General features: G+C 45.0%; 1 protein-coding gene across 11 annotated transcripts in view; it reads right to left on the bottom strand.

The window, feature by feature from the left end:
• LOC137432741 (spermatid perinuclear RNA-binding protein-like) overlaps nucleotides 1-23479 on the bottom strand; it is a 130579-nt gene that overhangs the window by 90823 nt on the left and 16277 nt on the right. The gene's annotated exons all lie outside the window — the stretch shown is intronic.

Below are 23479 nucleotides of genomic sequence, written 5' to 3' on the forward strand. Positions count from 1 at the left end.
ATTGAGTACTAGCTCACTGGTAGTTGGGGCACTGCATTAGCGGCACAAATGTGCTTCCAGAAAAATGATGCAACCAGCAGCCATAGGCTGCATACGAAGCAGCATTAAGTTTTTTAAATCTAATTTTAATAACATAGCTTTTTGCTTTCAGGACATATCAATCCTCATCATTGTGTTGTGGGAATGACTTAAAGGGGGTAACTTTGTATAGTATAGCGGTAGTTATTTCCCATGTTATATGTTTTAGCATAAGCGTGAGGTAATTTGTGATAAAGAATATGCATAATTTTATGTGTAAAAAGATGCAATCTTCCCTTCCCTAAAGTGTGTCTCAAACCACCATCCCTTCATACCCTATTTAATGTTCTTTCCTTTGTAATCTGTCTTATATGTGTCTTTCAAGCATCCAACAGGCCATCAGGCACTAAGTTTAGGCAGGAGAGCCACCATGACGGAAAGTATGCCAAAAATGCTGATTGACAGGTTGGGAGGGGGAATGCCCCACCCACAAACTGAGGACGGGCCTTTAGCGACCGAGCATGGAGGGGCTAGTGATGCTACCGCTGTGAGGTGGGAGTGCGGCTATAAATATGGCTGACGCCAACAGCGGGGGAAGAGGCATACTGAGCTGACGGACGGTGGAAACTGCACACAAGGAGCAACAGAGTTCCTCCATAAAAAGATGCCTGTGCTGCTGCAGCCCCAGCCACGCCCTCGACACCACAGCAGGACACGGCCACCCTCTCCCCTCGAGCCGGGTTCAATCAGCAGTCACAACCTGTTTTCCCACCAGGGAGTGCCTCAACTTGAAACTCGTGTCCTGCCTGACGCAGCCATGTATTTCAGTCTTGTCACTTATTATTGTCTTTACTCCCTGGAGTATGTGTGAAGCCTTAGAACATGGATAATTAAGGTAATGCTGTTCGTTCATTGAGTCGTGGGCGGTTTGTGGGTTAAGGGTTAATTACCTCCCACAAAAGGTGGACGGAGGCTGTGCTTTCACCCCTATCTGTTTGTTTGTCTGGTAGCAGAATATCTCAAAAAGTAATGGACGGATTTGGATGAAATTTGGTGGACAGGTTGGGTGTGTGGCAAGAACTATTTGATTAGATTTTGGTGAATATCGAAATTGATTTATTGTATCCAAATCCGGATACAATCTTTTTTAAAAAAGTGATTCTTCACCATTGCTCTAGAGATTGGGCCAAAAACGATATTTTTTTTATTTTTATTTTTTATATACAGAGTCGAGGCTCGTGAAAGACCTAACATTTATCAAACAAACAAATCAAGCAAACAAAGTATATAAAAAGGGGAGCGGTCGACAAGATGGGGAGAGAAGGGGAGGAGGCACACAAACAAAACATTTGAGAGCAGGGACATCGGGAGATGTTTTTGGAGGGAGAGGGCCTGGGGGGAGGCAGGATAGGTATAAAATGCAAGGACACCAAGGACTTCCAGGAAAGAAGTCAAAAGTCACCTCAAAAAAGTGGATTTGGGGTGAAATTAGCGGGGGTAGAAAAGATCAAGGTTTTGGATTGGGGAAGATAAGAGATGGTGGTGAACAGCCGTTTTAAAGACCTGGAGGGAGGAGTGGGATTGAAGAGAGTGAGGGAGTTTGTTCCAGAGGCAGGAGAAAAGAGGAATGAAGGAGTGAAGGTGAGCAGAGAGTCTTGATTTTGGCCGTTTAACCATAAGAGGGTTGCAGGCAGATCTTGTGCGACCTGCAGGAATATTTGGGGGACAGAGCCCAGAGAGAGCTGGGGGAGCAAGGCCGGAGAGGAGTCGGTAGAAGACGGAAAGACCACCAACCTGCCTGCGGTGATTAAGTGAAAGGCCCTCGGAGATAGCGTCATCGCGGGAGATTCCAATGATTCTGAACGCTTTGGTTTCAACAGCGTGAAGACGAGCTAGGTGTGAGGCAGGAGCACCAGCCCAGAGGGGAGAGCAGTACTCCATTGAGCTGCAGATGAAAGCCTTGTATGTGGTGAGGAGCTCAGGTGTGCCAAGGAAGGACTTCGCACGACGGAGGATGCCCAGTCGGCGACTGGCTTTGGAGGCCAGCTTGGAAATGTGGTTTTCCCAGGAAAGATCATGGCAGATAGTGAGACCCAAAAGCTTGAGTGACACAACTTCTTGGAGAGGATTATTCAGAAAGTAGATGGGAGGGTGTCCAGTCGGTCTTTTCGGAGAGACATCGTATGAGTGTGAGATTTGTCAGGATTGAAAGACATGTTCCACTTGTTTGCCCAGTCTGTGATTTTGTCCAGGTCTGCAGAGAGTGAGGAGGCTGCAGACTGCCGATCTGAGGGATGAGGAATGATGGAGCGGCAGAGAGTGGAGTCATCAGCAAAGAGATAGAGAGGATTTTCAAGAGAGTCAGAGAGATCATTGATGACCAGAAAAAGCACAGGGCCCAGAACACTGCCTTGGGGAACTCCAGCCTGAACAGGAAGAGGAGATGAGAGAAACCCATTCAGGGCCACACGTTTACGACGACTAGAGAGGAAGTCCGCCAGCCATGCGTGGAGATTTCCATGGATACCAAAGGAGGAGAGTTTGGTGAGCAGAGCGGGGTGCCAGACCGTATCGAAGGCACGTGATATGTCGAGGGAGACAGCTCTAATTTCCTGTTTGGCATTGAGGACCTCCATCCATTGTTGAGACAGCAGAAGCAACATGTCCAGAGTAGAGTGACCTGGTCTGAAACCAAATTGATGATCAGAGATCAAGCCATTGGAGAAGAGGAAAGATTTCATATCCGAAGCAATGATGGATTCCATGACTTTGCTGATAATTGAGAGAAGGCTGATTGGTCTGTAGTTGCTAGGATCTGTTTTTGCACCTTTTTTGTGCAAAGCGGTGATGTTGGCTGATTGTTGGCTGATGGCTGGTTGTTGGCTGATGTGTTGGCTTTGTGCAAAGCGGTGATATTGTTGCGGTTGTGGAAAATGGATGCCTTGGAGTTACATTCAACACATAAGAAACTGTTTGTTTGATATTTCACTTGTAAGTGTGCTTGGTCAGGTCGCATCCCTTTATAACAGGGAACGGGGAAGATCTGTTGGATGGGTTTAACAGTCTCTTTCCCTCTGTGTGATTTCCCATCTTTCCATCCATCCCAATTCCTCACCCTTTCGTTACCAAACCTCTATTCCCCGTGCTTCCCTAAAAGCCTTCACCCTTTACCTCTCGAATACTGTACTGGATAAATAACCTTTTTTAATTTACTCCCTTCCATCCTCAAACCCATTTGAACACCCTTTTCCCATCCTTCTTCCCCCCTGCACAAATCATACAACGCAACATGTCTTTGCAGCACACACATTACGATACCGAAACACTCAAAGCCATATTACATTACAAAGCAATCCTAACGCTGTGAAGAAGCGTTGCAACGGCACCACCGCAATCAACTGTTGAAGAGCCGCTCCTGCAGCGTTACTGCAATCAATTATTCTTGAAGCTCTCATCTACCACGTCACCGCAATCGACCCTTTAGAAAGCCTCGGTAAGCGCGAGCCAATGCGCACTCCTCGCGCAGGTCAGAGAGCGTGAGGTAACCCTTGCTCCCTGCAGCCATGTCTCACACGGGGTCAGAAAGTGCTCCCACAAACTTTGCTCTCTCGAGGCCACACGTGGCCCAGGAGAGATAAACGAGGGCGACCAGAGCTATTGGCTGCTGGTGTGCGCTTGGGACCTGTTCGTGGAGCAAGCTGCCTGCCTGTCCGTGACGAAGGACTGCCTGCCGGATGAATCTGCGCTGGGCTGGGCTGGGCTGAGACAGGCTGTGCTGAGCTAAGACAAGCTGCGCAGGGCAGGGACGATACAAGAGCACGAGGTCCTTGGCACATAGCAGCTCCATACTGACTTATGCAATCTTTTCTTTCTTTCTCTAAGAACCCCAAATTTGTCTTCTTGAGATGCAAAAAGCGTTAGTGCGTTCCTAAAGTATACTGAACAGCAATAGAAACGTCACTTCATAAAAATAATTCCTGAACATTTCCCATAGAAATATCAATGCATTTTGTTTAGATATCTCGTTATTTACATTAGTCTGTATCTAAATTTAATCATAACTACCGACAGTGGTGCACACGTGGATAAAAACAGGTCACCAAAACGCAGGCAAAAAAACGACTATGGTACAAAGTCGTGCATGATTCCCATGGAAATCAAAATGCACATGCGTCTCCTTGTGACTTTCCCTATAAAAGGCACCCCAAAACGTGTGTTCATCATTCGTGTTTCGATGACAGCGCCATGCCCAGACTTACGAGGATTCAGAGAGACCAGGCTATTGTAAGATTGCATGCTGGACAGACTGCACAAATGGTTGCCAATGCTTTCCATGTCAACGTGAGAACCATCTACAGGTTACAGGAACGATACCAGGCCACCAACAACACCGATGACCGCCCACGCAGTGGCAGCCCAAGGGTAACAACACCACGACAGGATCGACAGACTGTGCGTCATCACATCCAAGATCGCTTTACCAGGGCTACAGAAACTGCAAGACAAACAGTTGGAACCCACCAAAGACACATTAGTGGTGATACAGTCCGTCGACGTTTGAAGAACAGGGATGTCTGTCGTCACAGGCCATATCGTGGCCCCATTCTTACAGCTCGACACTGCCGTGACCGACTACAGTGGGCCACACAGCATCAAAACTGGCGTTACCAGCAGCGGAGAACCGTTCTTTTCTCAGACGAAAGCCGATACTGTGTTTCCTCGGCAGATGGCAGAGTGAGAGTTTGGTGTAGACGTGCGGAACGCTACTCAGATGACTGTGTGATGGAAAGAGACTCGTGGGGTGGTCCAAACATCATGGTATGGGGTGCTATTGCTCTCAATCACAAAGTCGGTCCTGTGGTGTTCCAGAATATTGGTCCAGGAAGAGGCAATGGTGTCACAGCTGCTCACTACATCGATCAAGTCCTCAGACCTCACGTTGTGCCACATTTTGGACGTCACGGAAATCATGTCTTCCAGCAGAACAACGCCCGTGCCCACACTGCCAGAGCAACAAGAGACTTCCTGCAACAGAATGGCATCCAAACCATGCACTGGCCTGCGCTCAGCCCCGATTTAAACCCGATAGAGCACTTGTGGGACGAGGTTCAAAGAAGACTGAATGACGTTCGACCAAGGCCGACAAATGCAGCTCAACTCAGTCAGGCGTTTCTCAGAGTGTGGGCCCAAGTGACAAATGCCTTCATGAACCGATTAATCCACTCCATGTACAAACGATGTATGGCTGTCATCAACGCTCACGGGGGTCACACAAGATACTGATTTTGACCTCCCTTGTTCTCACCTGGTCTTGTGTTTTTCTTTTTCAGAACATTTCACATTATTGTTTGAACTGTGGTGACCATACCTGTAATGATTCATGTTGATCCTAAATCTCAATTGGTGTTGATCATGACTTGAAAATAAACTCCAAAATATTGATTCTGACTGACGTTTCTTTTGCTGTTCAGTATATTTACACCCCTTGACTTTTCACATTTTGTTATGTTACAGCCTGAATTTAAAATGGATTAAATTCAGTTTTTTTTGGTCACCGATCTACACATAATACCCCATAATATCAAAGTGGAATGTGATTTTTCGAAATTATTACAAAATAATTAAAAATGAAATACACAAGTAGCTAATTTACATAAGTATTCAGCTCCCTGAATAAATACTTCATAGAAGAAAGTTGGATGGGGGGTGGAGGAGGGGGTGGGGAGAGGTGGATGTTGGTGAACAGCAATCTTCAAGTCTTTCCAGAAATTCTCAATGGGATTCAAGTCTGGGCTTTGGCTGAGCCACTCAAGGACTTTCAGGTTATTGTTCCAAGGCCATTCCAATGTTGCTTTGGCTGTATGCTTGGGGTTGTTTTTTTTTTGTTTTTTTTGTATACAAGATCAAGGCTCGTGTAAGAGATAACATCAATCACAAAAAAGCAAATGGACACACAATACATACAATAAAGGGACCGGGAGACAAGATGGGGAGAGAGAGGGAGGCACACAAGTACAACAGCAGAGAAGTTCCCAATCCACTGGAATGCGGCTTTCATTGTGAGAGCATGAAGCAAAATATTCTGTGGTCTCATAAGATGAAAATTGAACTCTTTGGCCTGAATGCAAAGTAAAGTACTGTGTATGGCAGAAAGCTCATCACCGAGCACAGCTCATCACTCATCTACCACCATCCCTTCCGTGAAGCATGGTGGTGGCAGCATCATTCTATGGGGATGCTTTTTAACGGGAGGGACGAGGAGACCTGTGAGGACAGAGGGAACAATGAATGGAGCCAAATGCAGGTGAATCTGCTTCGGAGTGCAAAAGACCTTAGATCGTGGCGAAGATTTACGTTCCAACAGGACAATGACCCCAAGCATACAGCCAAAGCAACACTGTAATGGCTTCAGAAGAAAAACGTGAAAGTCCTTTAGTGGCCCAGCCAAAGCTCAGAATCTGTGGAAAGACTTCAAGATTGCTGTTTGCCAACATTCCCCATCCAACTTGACAGAGCTTGAGTGACAGAGCTTAGTAAAGGGGTCATTGGTCTGTTGGAATGTGAATCTTCACCGCAGTCTAAAGTCTTTTGCAATCTGAAGCAGGTTCTCCTCCAGGATTTGCCTGTATTTGGCTCTGTTCATTCTTCCCTCTATCCTTACAAATCTCCCAGTCCCTGCTCCTGAAAAGCATCCACATAGAATGATGCTACCACCACCATGCTTCACGGCAAGGATGGTGTTAGATGGGTGATGAGCTTTGCTTGGGTTTTGCCAGACGTAGCGCTTTACATTCGGGCCAAAGAGTTCATTCTCATCTCATCAGACCACATAATCAATTGAATTGGTCACTTGGACTTGAACCATCCTAGGACTCCAATCAAGTTGTAGAGACACCTCAAGGATGAGCAAAGGAAATTGGATGCAACTGAGCTCAATTTGGAGTGTCTTAGTAAAGGGCTTCAATGCTTATTGATGCGAGACATTTAAACTTATCATTTTTAATTATTTTGTAAACGTTTCTAAAAAATAAAAAAGATTCCACTTTGACATTATGGGGTATCATGTAGATCAGTGACAAAAAAATCTCAAATTAATCCATTTTAAATTCAGGCCGTACCACAACAAAATGTGAAAATAGTTGAGGGGTGTGAATACTTTCTGCAGGCACTGTATCAACGATTCAAAAAAGCTATCAACGATTAACCCCTGTCCCAGGTGGGTGAGGTACTGACAGGACAGGCACCTCACACATTTTCCTCGAAACCTTACAGCAGATAAGTTGCACCTCTCCTTACACGATGCAACTAGAGTCCCTGTATATAGAGTTGTGTCAACTCAAATTTGGACGCCATTTTGTGTCTAAGTGTGTCGGATTAGATATACATGTACATTCGCGATATGGGGTGATATATTCTAAACCTGCTAAAAAAAAATTTTACTACACATATTTAGTCTTATTATTACATACAGGTGATATTTTTTTTTGTCAAAAACTCAGCTATTGCCGTGAAAAAGAGCTGTGTGGTGATATTAAAAGTGGTATGGCAATGCATATTACAAGCCAACACTGCATATAAGAGCTAACATTATAAGTAAGACAAACCAATGCTGTCGTTCTCTGAATTTTAATAACTTTTAGAAAGGAGTGTGGGCATATCCAATATTTTTTAAAGGGTGCTGAGAGCAATTCCGGTGTAGGACTTCCAGCCGACATATAGTCTAACACACTTAAAACAAATTCTGTACGTGGTATTGCCATATTTCTATAGTGTACAACTTTAGTTTTATCGAGATTTATATTCAATTTCCATTGTAATGATTTAACAAGCTGCAAGTCAGCTTCTGTCTCTGACATAAGGAAAACGTCATCGGCATCTAGTAAGATTGAAACGTTCATTTATTACTACACCCTTGCCCAGAACTCTGATGGATATTGCCTGATCGATTAATATGTTTCATAGCTGGCGACTTGGCTGCACAACCCGCAAAAAAATTGAGCAGGTCCCCCCCTAAAATTGCTTTTATGATTGCCGATTAGGCTAAAGATTTTAAACCAAAAAAATAACTTGCCTCGGAATTAGTTTTGAATGGACGGACAGACAACTGAAAACAAAACGGACCATGGGTTTCCCACCCCTATAAAATCAAAATTAATTCCCTCTGAAAAAGTACAGTGACATTGCCCGCAGACTACCCAACCGCAGACCAGGCAATGTCACTGTACCGGGACATTTCATCATTCAATGACAATATGCGGTCCGCTAGGACTACCCGAAAAAAATTGAGCAGGGTTCTTCCCACGGAAATGCATTTTTGGTCAGCTCCTTGAAGATTATAAACAAACACAAATCACTTCCCTTTAAAAGGGTTTTCAACGGACAGACAACCAAAAAAAAACCGAGCAGATAGAATTGCTTTTGAACATCGATCATCAAGCGGCGTGGACCTACCTGGCAGAGTCTCGAGGAGTCGATCGCTTTCCAGCTCTTTCGTCTGACTTTCGCTTCCCAAATTTGTCTTCTGACTTTATCACTTGGAAATCTATACATCTTATATTTCCCAGATTGGTTTGAACAACCAAAAGCAGAACAACCAGTCATTTTGTTTGGCAATAAACAACATTCCCGTACCAAGCTGACGTTCACGCACGGTGAAGTTAGACACAAAATGGCGCCACGAAATCACGTGACCAGAAATCTCGGGTCAGCGCATGGCGCAACTCTCTTTATACAGGGACTCTAGATGCAACCCCATACCACCATATTCCCTTCCTTCCATTCCCTCCACTTTTGGATCAACGCAGGCCCCAGCTACCAGCATGGGGTGAGCAAGAGTCCACACCCAAGCCTCAAACTGCTTCTATCTCCTTGTTCTTTCTCTATAATTTTCCCGGATGAATGTAGCATGCCTGTCCTGTGTCCTCATTTAAGTAAGATTATTTAAGGAGCTTTTACGTGCGAAGGGATAATTGCTTTCTTTGTGATGCTATATTCTGTAAATACAAGCTATGTGACTTGTTGCTGTAAATACGTGCCTTCTTTGGTATACGATTTCAAATCTGCTCGGTTGTCTTTTTCCTTCATTGGTTCAACATCGCGTGTATGCAATAAACAGAAGGGAGGTTGTGCCCCCATTAATTCGCCATGCGAGATAGCCCACGCCCATCTCTGGTTTTGCTCAGCTGTACACAATAAGTAGACAAGGTGGGATGTTGAGAGCACGGTTCCCCAGTTGAGATAGCTAAATCAACGGTAAGGCAATGCGATAGTGAGGCACGAGGACCCTGCTCAGTTTATCTGCTTTAACCGGTGTCCACAGTTGCTTAGCAACACGGCCGGTCATGGAGTTATTTGTGACTCGTTAGCTTCAGAGTCAGAGGTTGAATGGCGGGTGGAATCAATTGATTTTGGTTGAGATACGGATCCCTATCAGGCCCCTCAGTGAGATACAACATGTAAACTGTTCAGCCTGGCTAAGGTATTCCAGTGTACAGAGTGCCGTTGTACTTGGTTTGTTTGTTAGCCTGTCCCCTGCACAGCAGGAGATGGGGTTTCATAATCACTTCTGTGTGTCTGTCTGTTTGTGTGTTTGTCTGTCTGATCCGTAACTTTTTTTTAACCATTTGAGCTGTTGTCATCAAATTTTCACCAAAGCTTTATTATGATAATATGGAGAAGGGAAATTAATAATTTTGTCAAAAGGTTAAAGGTCAGCATCACATAAAATCATCAATTTTCATCCAATTGACCAGAAATTTCAATTTACAATTTGAGTTTTGTCATCAAATTTTCAACAAAGCTTTATTATGATATATATGGAGAAGACATATTATTAATTTTGTCAAATGGTCAAAGTCACATAAAATTGTCAATTTACATCCGATTGACCTGAAATTTTAAGAACTTGCATATTCGCTCACTGAATTGGTTCAATAATCAAAAGGTAGAAGCCAATTGTTTCTACGGCGTAGCCCATAGGGCAAAGCCGTCCAGAACAGTTTTTGTCCGTCCATATGTATGTATGTCCCCTCAAGCGTATACCAATCAGGGCTGAGGATCTGGTCACATGACAGGGTATTGTGATTACATCTGATGTCATTACGGCGGTAAGGCGGCTGACTCCGCACACCGCCATTTTGATTCCAATTTCGTTCAGGCCGAACGTATTGTCAAACCTGTCATATATCACAATCGCCATGCTCCACCTCAACGTTTTTCATTCAGTGTGAAGCACAAACAAACCGATTGTTAAAATGACCATCAAATATCGAAAATATCGGCATTACAGATCTTTCAGCGCTACAGTACTTATAGGGCTTCATTGCTCACCTTCAGGCTGCTTCGGACAAATTAGCCCAGGTTTCTTAATACAGTGGTATTGTTTTCATAATTATAATAATGGCGTTAATACTAATAATATAGTAAATATGATTGTAACACTGCAATCTCTTAATCGTTATTGCAAAGTTCCTAGATTGAAGCGGTGTATGGTTGGTTCATTGTTGACTTGAAACATAGAATAAACTAATACGGGGATAAGCCAGTATTGTGCGTGTGACTCGTGGTAAAAAGAGTCCTTAAGTTTTGCAGTTTTGTTTATTTTAATCAATATTTAAATTTAGCAAACAAGGGAGTTCCAATGCTTCAATATGGATTCATAATGACTGTCCAGACACATTGAGCTCCCTGTATCGCACGGTTCGATGCTGGGGTTCTGCCTCTGAGGCCTACGTGGTTCTGCAGTGACTGACCCTCTGATGGTCTCGGTGCCACCGAGGTGCACCCTCCCTCCCATGCCAGCATGGACTGCGTGCCCCTGTTCGTGGATGTGGTGGTTTTTGTGATGTTCGGGTTCATGACCTTTCGGGCCGCTCTTGCAGTGGCCGGGAGGTTTCATCGGCGGGGTTTTGAGCAAGGATCGTGATGGAAGAATGCCTGAAAACTTGCGAGTCTTCCGTGGTATCATATTCTTGGCTCTGCATTGTGCCTTCATGCCCGTGCTGTCCTTGGGCTGCTGGCTAGACGGGAACTGCCCTGGATTTCGACAGATTCGGCTCCTGGCTGTGCAGCTGGCTCTCCGTTGCACACCTGGCTCTCCGTTGTGCACCTGGCTTTGCATTGTGCACCTGGCTCTGTGTTACATGCTTCTCCTTGGTTTTGTCAGCAATGTTTTGGATCTGCTTTGACATCACAGAGGGGCACTTCCTTCCTGCCATCCCTCTGCTCATGACTGATCTACTCGCCATCGGGTCCACCACCGTGCTCGTTCCTGCACCCATCTGCCCGCTGCTTGGTGTGTGTGTGTGTGTGTGTGTGTGTGTGTGTGTGTGTGTGTGTGTGTGTGTGTGTGTGTGTGTGTGTGTGTGTGTGGACCTTGGTGTTCTCTGCTGCATGTGCATGGGACTTCTCCGTGTTTTCCTGCACAAACGCTGTGCATATTGCCAGATTTGTGGGATTGGAGGATGGGGAGACGGTCAATATTGCAGCCTCCATGGCTTCTTCGGTCTGGTTAAACTTCATGGGGAGGCTTGGCACAGCTTGATAAAATTTTTAAAAATCGCTAAACTTCATGGTGCCTTTGTTGTGCACCACTCTCTGGGTCGATTTTGCCACAATTGATTGTTTTGATCTACTTCATTATTTTAAAATATAATTGCAATACTATATATTGCCTTATATATTTTCCTTCTGGGCTTTTGTGTTGAAATAACTTTATATTGGTTTATGCATTTTATAACTTGCATCTTGCTGCATCTTTTATTATTGTAACCAAAATCCTGTATTTGTAAATTGACTAATTCCACCTATGGCTGCTAAAGTCTTTTTGGAATAATCCGATTATTTATTATTATTAATATAATACAGCAGTATTGTTTTCGTAATAATAATAAGTGTTAATACAAATAATATAGTAAATATAATCGTAACACTGCAATCCCTTTGTCGTTATTGCAAAGCTTCTAGATTGAAGCGGTGTATGGTTGGTTCATTGTTGACTCGAAACACAGAATAAACCAGTCTCGATGCAAAGAAAAAAAAATACTTACATTATTTGCTAACTGGTATCCCCACCCAGGCCATACTATCCTCTTCAACTAAAGTGTCGAACAAGCCCGGCTACGCCGCTGTTAGACTTTCGGTCTTGTTTTAGATCAAAAGGTCAAATATCAAGGTTGCATAAAATCACCAATTTTCATCCGATTGACCTGAAATTTAAAGAATTTGCATATCGGGTCACTGAATTGGTTCACTAATCAAAAGGTAGAATCCAAGGGTTTTTTTTTTAGATCAAAAGGTTAAAGGTCAAGGTTGCGTAAAATCAATTTTCTCCAGATTGACCTGAAATTTAAAGAATTTGCTTATTGGGTCACTGAATTGGTTCACCAATCAAAAGTTACAAGCCAATTGCTTTTATAGATCAAAAGGTCAAATGTCAAGGATGCTTAAAATTACCAATTTTCACCCGACTGACCTGAAATTTAAAGAATTTGCATATTGGGTCACTGAATTGTTTCACTAATCAAAAGGTAGGAATCTATTGGGGTTTTTTTTTTAGATCAAAAGGTCAAAGGTCGAGGTTGCATAAAATAGTCAATTTTTGTCCAATGGACCTGAAATTTAAAATAATTGCATATTGGGTCACAGCATTGGTTCACCAATCAAAATCTAGAAGCTGATTTTTTTTAAATCTGAAGCTCAAAGGTCAAAGGTTTATCAAGGCTGCATAAAATCAACAATTTTCCTTTTGTATAAATTTTTTTTTTACCGTTTTGGTTATTTTGACCATACAGAAGAAGAAGTCTGAATGCAAAAGGACGCGGACAGGCTTTGCATTTTCAGATGCTTTCTAGTTTGTGTTTGTGAACAGGACATCTCAAAACATTATGGACTAATTTTGGCAAAACCTAGTGGACAGGTTGTGCTTAACAAGGACTAAATGATTAGATTTTGGTGAAGATCTGGATCCGGATCTGAAAATTAAGTGATTCTTCACCATTGAGAGAAAAAAAAACGATATATAGCATGGTATTTGAAAAGTTTCAAAATGTGGACAGATTATGACAAAACCTGGTGGATGATTTGGGTAAGTGACAAGGACAGGCAGATTAGATTTTGGTAAAGATCCAGATACAGATCCGGCCTATCAGTGGAATACAAAACGTAAACTGTTCAGCCTGACGGAGGTATGCGCTCTACTGAGTGCCATTCTAGTTGCCCTCACCAGAGGAGAGGGTATTGCATTTGGTCCGTTTGTTTGTCCACACAGAACGCGAGTATGCTTTTCTCTGTAACCATTCATCCGATTGCCAAGAAATATTCACCATAGGTGCACCTCCTCCTTTAGAATTTTTGATAATTATGACATCATAAGTCATGTGGTATGGGCGCCATCTTGGAAGAACCGTAAAACTTTGCACCACTATATCTCCAAAACAGCTCCATGCAAAAAATTGAAATATGGCTTTGTAAAGTACACCCAATGGGGAACAACATCTATTCATGATGATGTCATTGTTGCCTTCATTATGATGTCATAATTAGACAAGTAGAACACTCGATCCGATCAGTTTGAAATTTATTGTGCATGATCTGCACAAGAATTGTACAGGAGAATTAAATTGATGACGTCATTGGTCACGTGGTTCGGCAGCCACATTTGATTGAACATAAATCTATGTCATCAATAAACCACACAAACACAGCAGCTAATAAACACCACCCAAAATACAAACATGTCCGAGTGAGGGTCTGCAATCTCTTATTGCTCCGTCTTGGTATTATTATATCTACTATATTTGTATTCCCACTCTTTTTGTTCAAATCTTCCATAGATATAAACGAGATTTATACTGAAAGTCATGAGGATGTTTATTGTACAGTATAGCATGTAGGAAATCTGATGTCAATAGCAACTGGACACACCACATTACTTTTCTATAAAATCTCCAGAACAATCCACGCATTTCTGCCAGCGCAACTCGAGCTTAAAAATCCTACTGCGGTTGAAGTCCGTTCCAACACTTTGCAACCAACTATACACAGTTATCTGGACTGCGTTGTTGTTTTCATAGTGCTCGTCTCTCATGTGATTTTTCCAGGCCCCAGATAGACGAACAGGGGGCTACGTTTGGACTGTACGGGAGATGAGGGAGCACTTCCCAGCCATTCTTTGAGATTTCCTCCAATGTCCAACATGCAGTGTGAGGTCTAGTGATGAAAGATAACATGTTCATCGAACACCGAAGTGCACGTTTCAATTTTTTGGCGTCTGACAGTAGTGAGCTGCGTTGATGGTTTCCCCTTTGGGCAGGAAATCAACCAGTATGCATCCCTCGACATCCTAGAAGACGGTTCCAATAACTTTGCTGGCGGAGGGTACTCTTTTCACCGTCTTCTCTTTTCGGCGATGTGAAGTGATGCCTTTCCATGCTCTGCTGCTTTGTTTCTGGGTCAAAATGGTGGAAGCAGCTTTCATCACCAGTCATGATACGGAACAGGAGGTCATCACCCTCGGCAGAATATCGTTGAAGCAACTGTAATGACACATCCATAATCACATCCACATCCTCCGTAAGCAAACGGGGTACCCAACGGGAATAAACTTTCCAATATCCTAAGGTCGCTGTCATCTTCTGCATGGCATGGTGTCCTATGCCAAACAGCACTGCAATCTTCCAAACCGTTACCGTTCGGTCCTCACTGATGAGATCATCAACGCTCGTTGTGTTCAGTCGTGGCACTTCTCGACCGACCACAAAGTGGCTGATCAGCGATTTCCGTGCTGCCGGCTTTGCAGTGTTTCACACACCTTCTGACACTGCTTGCGCCTATGCAGGCATCTCCATACACCTGACTCAATCAGCTGCAGATATCTGTGGCTGAGTTGTACTCCTTAACGAGGAATTCCATGACGGCACATTGGCAAAATGATGTCATTGACGGCCATTTTATCAAAATGGATTGTGGGAACACCAGTTGTGTGCATGCACTGAGCCTCTTTATATTGATGTGGATAGATAGATGTCACCAATAACTCGTGTTCTACTATGTTCACAAACGTGTGGAGAATCCACTGATTCTCATGACTTTTGGTACGGCCTTCTTAGATAAGCGCAAATGTTTCTCTCTCTTTCTCTTCTTCCTGTGGGTGTGTCTCGTTCTGTTATGGCGTGTCTTGTTCTGTCATAGCGTGTCTTGTTCTGTCATGGCATGTCTTGTTCTGTCATGGCATGTCTTGTTCTGTCATGGCGTCTGTGGCCATCATCACCTTCCTGCAGTAGAACTGCCCCAGCCCCCACATCACTTGCATCGATGGCCAATTGAAAGGTTTTCGAAAAAGGCTTCGCTGCTAGGACAGGAGAGCTCATCAATATCGTCTTTGACTTGGGCAAAGGCAGCCTGGCATTTGTCATCCCAAACAAACTTGGTCTCCTTCCTCAGCAAATTCATTAAAGGGGCTACCACGTCAGAAAAATTCCCACAGAACCACCGGTACCAACCAGCCATACCCAAGAATCTCATAAGCTCCTTTTTCCCTTTTGGAATTTGGAAGCGATCAATGGCTTCTATCTTGGCTGTCATTGGTTGCACTTGACGCTGACTGACTACATGGCCTAGGAACACCACCTGTGGTTTTACAAACTCACTCTTAGCTAAGTTGATGGTCAACCTAGCCCCGGTCAATTTATTGAAGAATGCATGAATTTGTTCAAGATGATCTTCCATTGTCATGGTGTGGATGATGACATCATCCAGATAAGCCTCCACCCCCTCAAGGTCTGCAATAAGCTTATTAATTAGTCGTTGAAATGTAGCAGGACCGTTTTTCAACCCAAAGGGAAGAACCTTGTACTGACACAACCCATTTGGTGTGACGAAGGCCGAAATTTCCTTTGCCCGATCGGAAAGAGGAATCTGCCAATACCCTTTCAGCAAGTCAAATTTGCTTACAAATTTAGCTGAGCCTATTCTATCAATACAGTCATCAATCCTCGGGATGGGATACAAGTCTGTCTTTGTCACTGCATTAACCCATTTTAAATCCGTACAACAGCGAAAACTGCCATCGGGTTTTGGAACAAACACACATGGTGAGCTCCATTCACTGCTGCTTGATTCAATGACATCGTTCTCCAACATATATTGAGTCTCCTTCTGGAGATAATCCATCTTAACAGGGTTCATCTGGTAGGGGTGTTGTTTCATGGGTGTGGCCTCCCCCACATCAATATCATGACATACCAGATCGGTACGACCAGGTACATCTGTGAACAAATGCGCAAACTCAGAAATAAGGTTGGATAATTGTCCTTGTTGTTCCCTCATCAAATTACCTAATTTCTGGTCTAGGTTCCGTAACACTTCAGTGTTCGTCAATCTGGGGCAAGCCTAGTCATCAATGCTATCGAACTTCACACTGGCCTCAAACTCTGGATTCTCTTGCACACCAACTACAGGTACGACAGGAGCCATTTTTTCCACAGGCTTCCTCTCATAATATTTCTTCAGTCAGTTAACGTGACACAGCTGCCGTTTTTTCCGTTGGTCTGCAGTCGTCACCACATAATCCGTTTCAATGACCCTCCTTTCAATGGCATAGGGACCAAAATACCTAGCCTGTAGCGGCTGTCCTGGAACTGGAGGGCAACACTAGCACTTTGTCCTCAGGACTGAAATTTCTTATCTGAGAAGTCTTGTCACGTTTCACTTTCATTTTGTCCTGTGCTGCTTTCAAGTTTCTTCTCGCTACTTCACATGCCTTAGCCAATCTGTGCCTAACAGTTGTCACATACTCCAACACAGTTGATTGCGACTCCTCCTGTAGCCACTGTTCCTTCACCAGTTTGAAAGGTCCTCGAACTGTGTGTCCAAACACGAGTTCAAAAGGACTGAATCCCAATGACTCATGGAAGGCTCCCTCGTAGCAAACAGAAATAAGGGTATTCCCTCGTCCCAATCTTGTCACATTCAAAGCAGTAAGTTCTGATCATATTCTTTAATGTCTGGTGAAACCTTTCCAAGGCCCCTTGACTCTCGGGATGGTACGTACTTGACCTCACTTGCTTCACTCCCAACAGGTGTACCACTTGCTGAAAAAGCTTTGACATGAAGTTGGAACCCTGATCAGACTGGATGACCTTAGGTAGGCCAACTAGGGTGAAAAATTTAATCAAGGCCTTCGCAATAACTGTCGCAGTAATTTTCCTAAGAGGCACCGCTTCTGGGAACCAAGTGGAAGCGCACATTATGGTCAGCATATACTGATATCCAGCCTTAGTTTTAGGTAAAGGACCGACACAGTCAATAATTACCCGGCTGAATGGGTCTTCAAAAGCTGGAATCGGTTTTAAATGTGCTGAAGGGGTTTTCTGATTAGGTTTGCCCACCAGCTGACAAGAATGACACGATTTACAGAATTCCGCCGCATCACGCTGCTAGGACAGCATGTGGTTCCTGGCCAGAAAAAATGTGCCAGAATTCTTTCACACGTCTTGTTCACTCCAAGGTGCCCAGCCAAAGGTGTCTCATGTGCCAAACTCAATATCTCCTTCCGGTACGGTTGTGGCACCACAATTTGGTCATGGAATTTCCACTCGTCATTCGCTGGTACCTCCGGTAGCCTCCATTTTCTCAAAAGTATTTCCCCTTTCATGAAGTAACCACCAGGTACCTTCATCGCCACTTCCTCTGTAATGGCTTTACCAATCAGACTCCGGAGTTCAGAATCTCTTTGTTGCTCTACAACAAGTCCCTTTCGGACAAGCACCGTTTGTTCAGCCTCGTTGCCAGATGTCTCCTACGGACACTCCATTTTATCCTTTGGTCCGGATGAAACCTTATCATTAGGTTACTTGGTGTCACTCGCTTTACTACCGTGTCTCCCAGACCATGCCTCCAATATCTCTATGGAATCCAAATCCACATCTTCTTCCTTCTCATTCTCTTCAGAGCGCTTCCTACCCATAGCACAAGTCACTGCACATGATGGAAAGATACCCGGAATCTCCTGCTCCAACTGTGCTGTATTATTTTCCATACTAGGCTTTTCAACCAACATCGGATTACCGAAAACTCGACCACCGGCCAAATCAGTCCTGGTAAGAAAAGAAATTCAAGTGGCTTGTAAACCTACGGTGACCGGTCCTGACACCAACTCAGACTTTAAATGCATCACATGAAGAGGAGCTTTAACAAAGCCACCAACCCCCTGTAAGAGGACACGAACCCCAGTTGGTTTTTTCAGACAATGGCAAAATTCCCCGAGCATCAAAGATTGATGTGCTCCCGCGTCCCTCAATACCCTAACAGGTCTCTGGTTAGTCAAGTTAGGAGGTCTCGCGAGATCTTGGAGACGGCGGCAGGGATTTTCGAAGCTCCACACGGTCTCCACGTTTTTCGAAGTTAAGTCTGTTCACAATTGTATTTTGTCGAAACTGTATTTATCTTTCGGTGTGTCAAGTTATTGTGTGCAACTTTGCTTGTTTCTCGGTGTTTATCTTTCATAAATTGATCGTCTGTTTGCCGTGTCGCGAGCAAGGCCTTTGCTGCGTCGCGAACGATTTGAAATCGAAGTTAAGTGATTGTTCCCATTTGTATTTTCGTTAAAACTGTATTTATTTATGGTGTTGTACGTATATTGTGTCCCGACGAAGATTTTTCGGTGCAAATCTTTCATACCTGTATTGAAAATCGTGTTAATTCGTGTCGTGTCTTGAAGCCTTGTACAGTGTGCACTGTACAACCTTGAGGCTTTGTTTTTCTCAGCGGTCCGTCCTTTGTGATCCAATAACTTTCGTTCTCTGTATTCCCAGTCTTTTCACCCATAGCCTTCTTCCTTGTGTAAATCTCAACTCAAAAAAAAAAAAAAAAAAAAAAAAAAAAAAAAAAAAAAAAACATTTCCTTCTCTGTTCTCATTCGTTTATTCATTCTTATTCGTTCGTTCGTTCTTCGACCACGTGTTTCTCCCCCATTTCCCCAGATCGTTTTCACTCATTAACCTTCAATGTTTACACTTTCCCCTCAAGTTATGTATTCCGTCATATTTTATAACACCTTTTTCTTCTTCTTCTTTAAAAGGCTGCTTTCGACTTGCTCACCAAATCAATTCATCCCAAAAAAAATATCCATCTCCTATAGTGCCTTTTTTCTACATTCCCTAAACTCTCCTGCACTCCATCCTCCATCCAGCGTCCTTAAACGTATTTTTAACTCGAAGGTCACAAGAAACTCACTTTGCAATAAATGTTCGTTTCCCATAAATCGTACACTTTCAAAAATCCAATCTCACCCCTCCCCTCCAAATCTTCCCCATAACCCCTCCCCTCCAAATCTTCCCCATCACCCCTCCCCTCCAAATCTTCCCCATCACCCATCCCTTTCAAATCTCCCCCTTTGCCCCCTCCCTCCGAAACTACCCCCTCACCCCTCCCCGCCAAGACGCCCCCTCACCCCTCCCCTCCTAGACTCCTGCCTCACCCCTCCCCTCCAAATCTCCCCCATATCCCATCCCTTTCAAATCCCTCCCCTTGTCCCTTCCCTCCCAAACTCCCCCCTCACCCCTCCCCTTCAAATCTCCCCACCCTCATTGCTTCTCAATTTCCCCCCTCTCACTCCCCCTCCTCAAAGCGTCCTCCCTGCTTCTTCCCCCTTCAAACTCTCACCTCCATCTCCCCCAACCTTCTGCCTCGCTCTTCCCCCTCCTCAAATAACACCTCATTGTGGCTCACCCAATCACCATCAAACCTTTTGTCCGCCCCATCCTTCCCTTTCTCCGAGCTATTCTGAAATCTCTGACACACCTTCAACAGCTCTCCCTACCTCTTCCACCTCTTCCACATCTTACCCTACCCCTCCTCCCCCCTGTTCTGTATCTGATGCTCCCCCTTCCTCTTCATTAACAGTATGGACCTCAAACATCCGGGGCCTTCGTTCAAACTTAACTGATCTCTCCATACAGGTTGCTTCTGTCAAACCAGACGTGATCTGCTTAACAGAAACTTTCCTCCTTTATGATGTCTCTGATTCCATAGTATCTCTTCCGGGCTACTCCCTCCTCCGGTATGATAGACCTGAGCCTCGTCCTGGAGGCGGGGTTGCTATCTTTATCAAAAACTCTCTTCCTCACTCGCCCTGCACTGCACTCTCTCCACCTCACCCCCAGGAATACCTCTGGCGACGGCTTCCCCTTCGCTCCCACCTCTTGTTCATATGTGTGTTGTACCGTCCACCAAACAGTGATGACTCCATCTACATCTCGCTGTCTGATGATATGGACCAACTTCTATCTACTCATCCCAACTCTCTCTTCCTCATATGTGGTGATTTCAACTGTCATCATGCCAGTTGGCTGGGTGTGGGTACCTCTCTCACCAGCCATGGCTCCTCAGCAAAGGACTTCTGCGACTCACTGGGACTGACACAATCTGTCAATTTCCCGACCCGGATCTCAGTCAACGGAACATCTTCTCTTCTGGACTTGGTTATGACTAACTTCCCTGAAAATGTCTGCTGCTCTTCTTCTGCTCCGATCGGATCATCTGATCATGTCCTTGTTAAAGTGGACATCTCTCTGACCATCCTCAGGGAGCCTGCTCAGCGTCGACGAGTCTGGCATTTCACTCAGGCCAACTGGCACGGTCTTCAAGCAGCCATCAATCATCTGGACTGGTCTCCCATCTCTACCACCTCTGACATCAACTCATCCTGGGAATTCTTCCAAAGTAAATTGCTCTCTCTCATGCACAGATTTATCCCATCTCGTCTTCAGTTGTCATACCCTTCCTCCCGTCCATGGTACACGGAATCTTGTGGTGAGGCTGTTGCCCAGAAACAACTTGCCTTCGTCTCCTGGAAAGCAAATCCAACGGAAGGAAATCTCATTTCCTTTCACAAAGCCCGAAACAAGTGTGTGTCCACCCTCAGGAGAGCCAGGAAACAATATCTCTCCGTTCTCAAGACCGAACTCTCTTATCTGTCTCCCTCTTCCAAATCCTGGTGGCGTCTGGTCAAATCCGTTTCTGGTGTTTGTTCCCCCTCCATCCCCTCCCTTACCTCAAACGGCTACACAGCTGACTCCGCACGTGAAAAAGCTGAATGCCTCAACTCTGTGTTTGCCTCTAAATCTTGTGTCCCAAACCCATCCCTCTCTGTACCCACCATACCCAGTCGTACCCTGCTGCTCCTGGACTCCGTGTCCTTTCCTCCTGACAAGGTGGAAAAGTTTCTGTCAACCCTCGACTCTGATTCTGCAACTGGACCCGACGGCATCAGCCCACGGGTCCTAAAATCCTGCTCTGCTGCTCTATCTCACCCTCTCTCTGTTCTCTTCACCCTCTCTTTTGCTCAAGGTCAACTGCCATCTGCTTGGAAATCAGCCAACATCACTGCTTTGCACAAAAAAGGTGCAAAAACAGATCCTAGCAACTACAGACCAATCAGCCTTCTCCCAATTATCAGCAAAGTCATGGAATCCATCATTGCTTCGGATATGAAATCTTTCCTCTTCTCCAATGGCTTGATCTCTGATCATCAATTTGGTTTCAGACCAGGTCACTATACTCTGGACATGCTGCTTCTGCTGTCTCAACAATGGATGGAGGTCCTCAATGCCAAACAGGAAATTAGAGCTGTCTCCCTCGACATATCACGTGCCTTCGACACGGTCTGGCACCCCGCTCTGCTCACCAAACTCTCCTCCTTTGGTATCCATGGAAATCTCCACGCATGGCTGGCGGACTTCCTCTCTAGTCGTCGTCAACGTGTGGCCCCGAATGGGTTTCTCTCATCTCCTCTTCCTGTTCAGGCTGGAGTTCCCCAAGGCAGTGTTCTGGGCCCCGTGCTTTTTCTGGTCTTCATCAATGATCTCTCTGACTCTCTCGAAAATCCTCTCTATCTCTTTGCTGATGACTCCACTCTCTGCCGCTCCATTCCTCTTCCCTCAGATCGGCAGTCTGCTGCCTCCTCACTCTCTGAAGACCTGGACAAAATCACAGACTGGTCAAACAAGTGGAACATGTCTTTCAATCCTGACAAATCTCACACTCTTACTATGTCTCTCCGAAAAGATCGACTGGACAACCCTCCCATCTACTTTCTCAACAATCCTCTCCAAGAAGTTCTGTCGCTCAAGATTTTGGGTCTCACTATCTGCCATGATCTTTCTTGGGAAAACCACATTTCCAAGCTGGCCTCCAAAGCCAGTCGCCGACTGGGCATCCTCCGTCGTGCGAAGTCCTTCCTCGGCACACCTGAGCTCCTCACCACATACAAGGCTTTCATCCGCAGCTCAATGGAATACTGTTCTCCCCTATGGGCCGGTGCTCCTGCCTCACACCTAGCTCGGCTTCACGCTGTTGAAACCAAAGCTTTCAGAATTATTGGAATCTCCCGCGATGAAGCTATCTCTGAGGGCCTTTCACTCACTCACCGCAGGCAGGTAGGTGGTCTTTCTGTCTTCTACCGACTCCTCTCCGGCCTTGCACCCCCAGCTCTCTCTGTGCTCTGTCCCCCAAATATTCCTACAGGTCGCACAAGATCTGCCAGCAACCCTCTGATGGTTAAACTGCCGAAATCTCGGCTCTCTGCTCACCTTCACTCTTTCATTCCTCTTTTCTCCCGCCTCTGGAACAAACTCCCTCACTCCCTTCAATCCCACTCCTCCCTCCAGGTCTTTAAAACAGCTGTTCACCACCATCTCTTATCTTCCCCCATCCAAAACCTTGATCTTTTCTACCCCCGCTAATTCACCCCAGATCCACCTTGTTTGAAATTCCAACTTCTTTCCTGGAAGTCCTGGCAGTGTCCATATGTTTTATACCTCTCCCACCGCCCCCTTCCCACGCCCCCCCCCCCCCCCCCAAAGCCCTCGCCCTCTCTCAGATCTCTCGATGTCTCCATGTCTCTCGGTCCCTGCTCTCAAATGTTGTGTTTGTGTCCTTCCCCCTCTCTCCCCATCTTGTCTACCGCTCCCGATGTTATATGTTTTATGTGTCGGTTTGTCTTTCTGTGTGATTAATGTTCGCTCTTTCACGAGCCTCGATCTTGTATACAAAAAAAAAAAAAAAAAAAAAAAAAGTCCCCATCCAGTGACACAAACCCCTCGGAAATGAAAGGTTTGCAGCCCTCTTGGACAAGGTCGTTCTCTGATGCAGTAAGTTTGGCACGAGGACCTTCACAAGTCACTGTCCTCCAAGGACGATTTCTCACACTGGCCAACGCATTCGGAGTTGAAGTAGCCTGACTCCGATCCTGATTTCTCCTTTTCAGGGCATGACATTGGGAAATCACATGTCCAGGTTTCTTGCAAAAAGTGCAAGTAGGCCCGGAGGAAAATCCTGTAGTCTGCCTCGGGCCCCCTGGAAGCCTTGGACAGTCAGTCTTTTGATGACTAAAATTTGAGGTACCAGATTTTTCCCGGTACTCCTCTCGCCACCTTGATGAGAATTTGCTCTCCAAACCTGA

This window comes from Myxine glutinosa, chromosome 8 (assembly GCF_964187855.1).
Source record: "Myxine glutinosa chromosome 8, kmMyxGlut1.1, whole genome shotgun sequence".
In the NCBI taxonomy this organism is placed as follows: Eukaryota; Metazoa; Chordata; class Myxini; order Myxiniformes; family Myxinidae; genus Myxine; species Myxine glutinosa.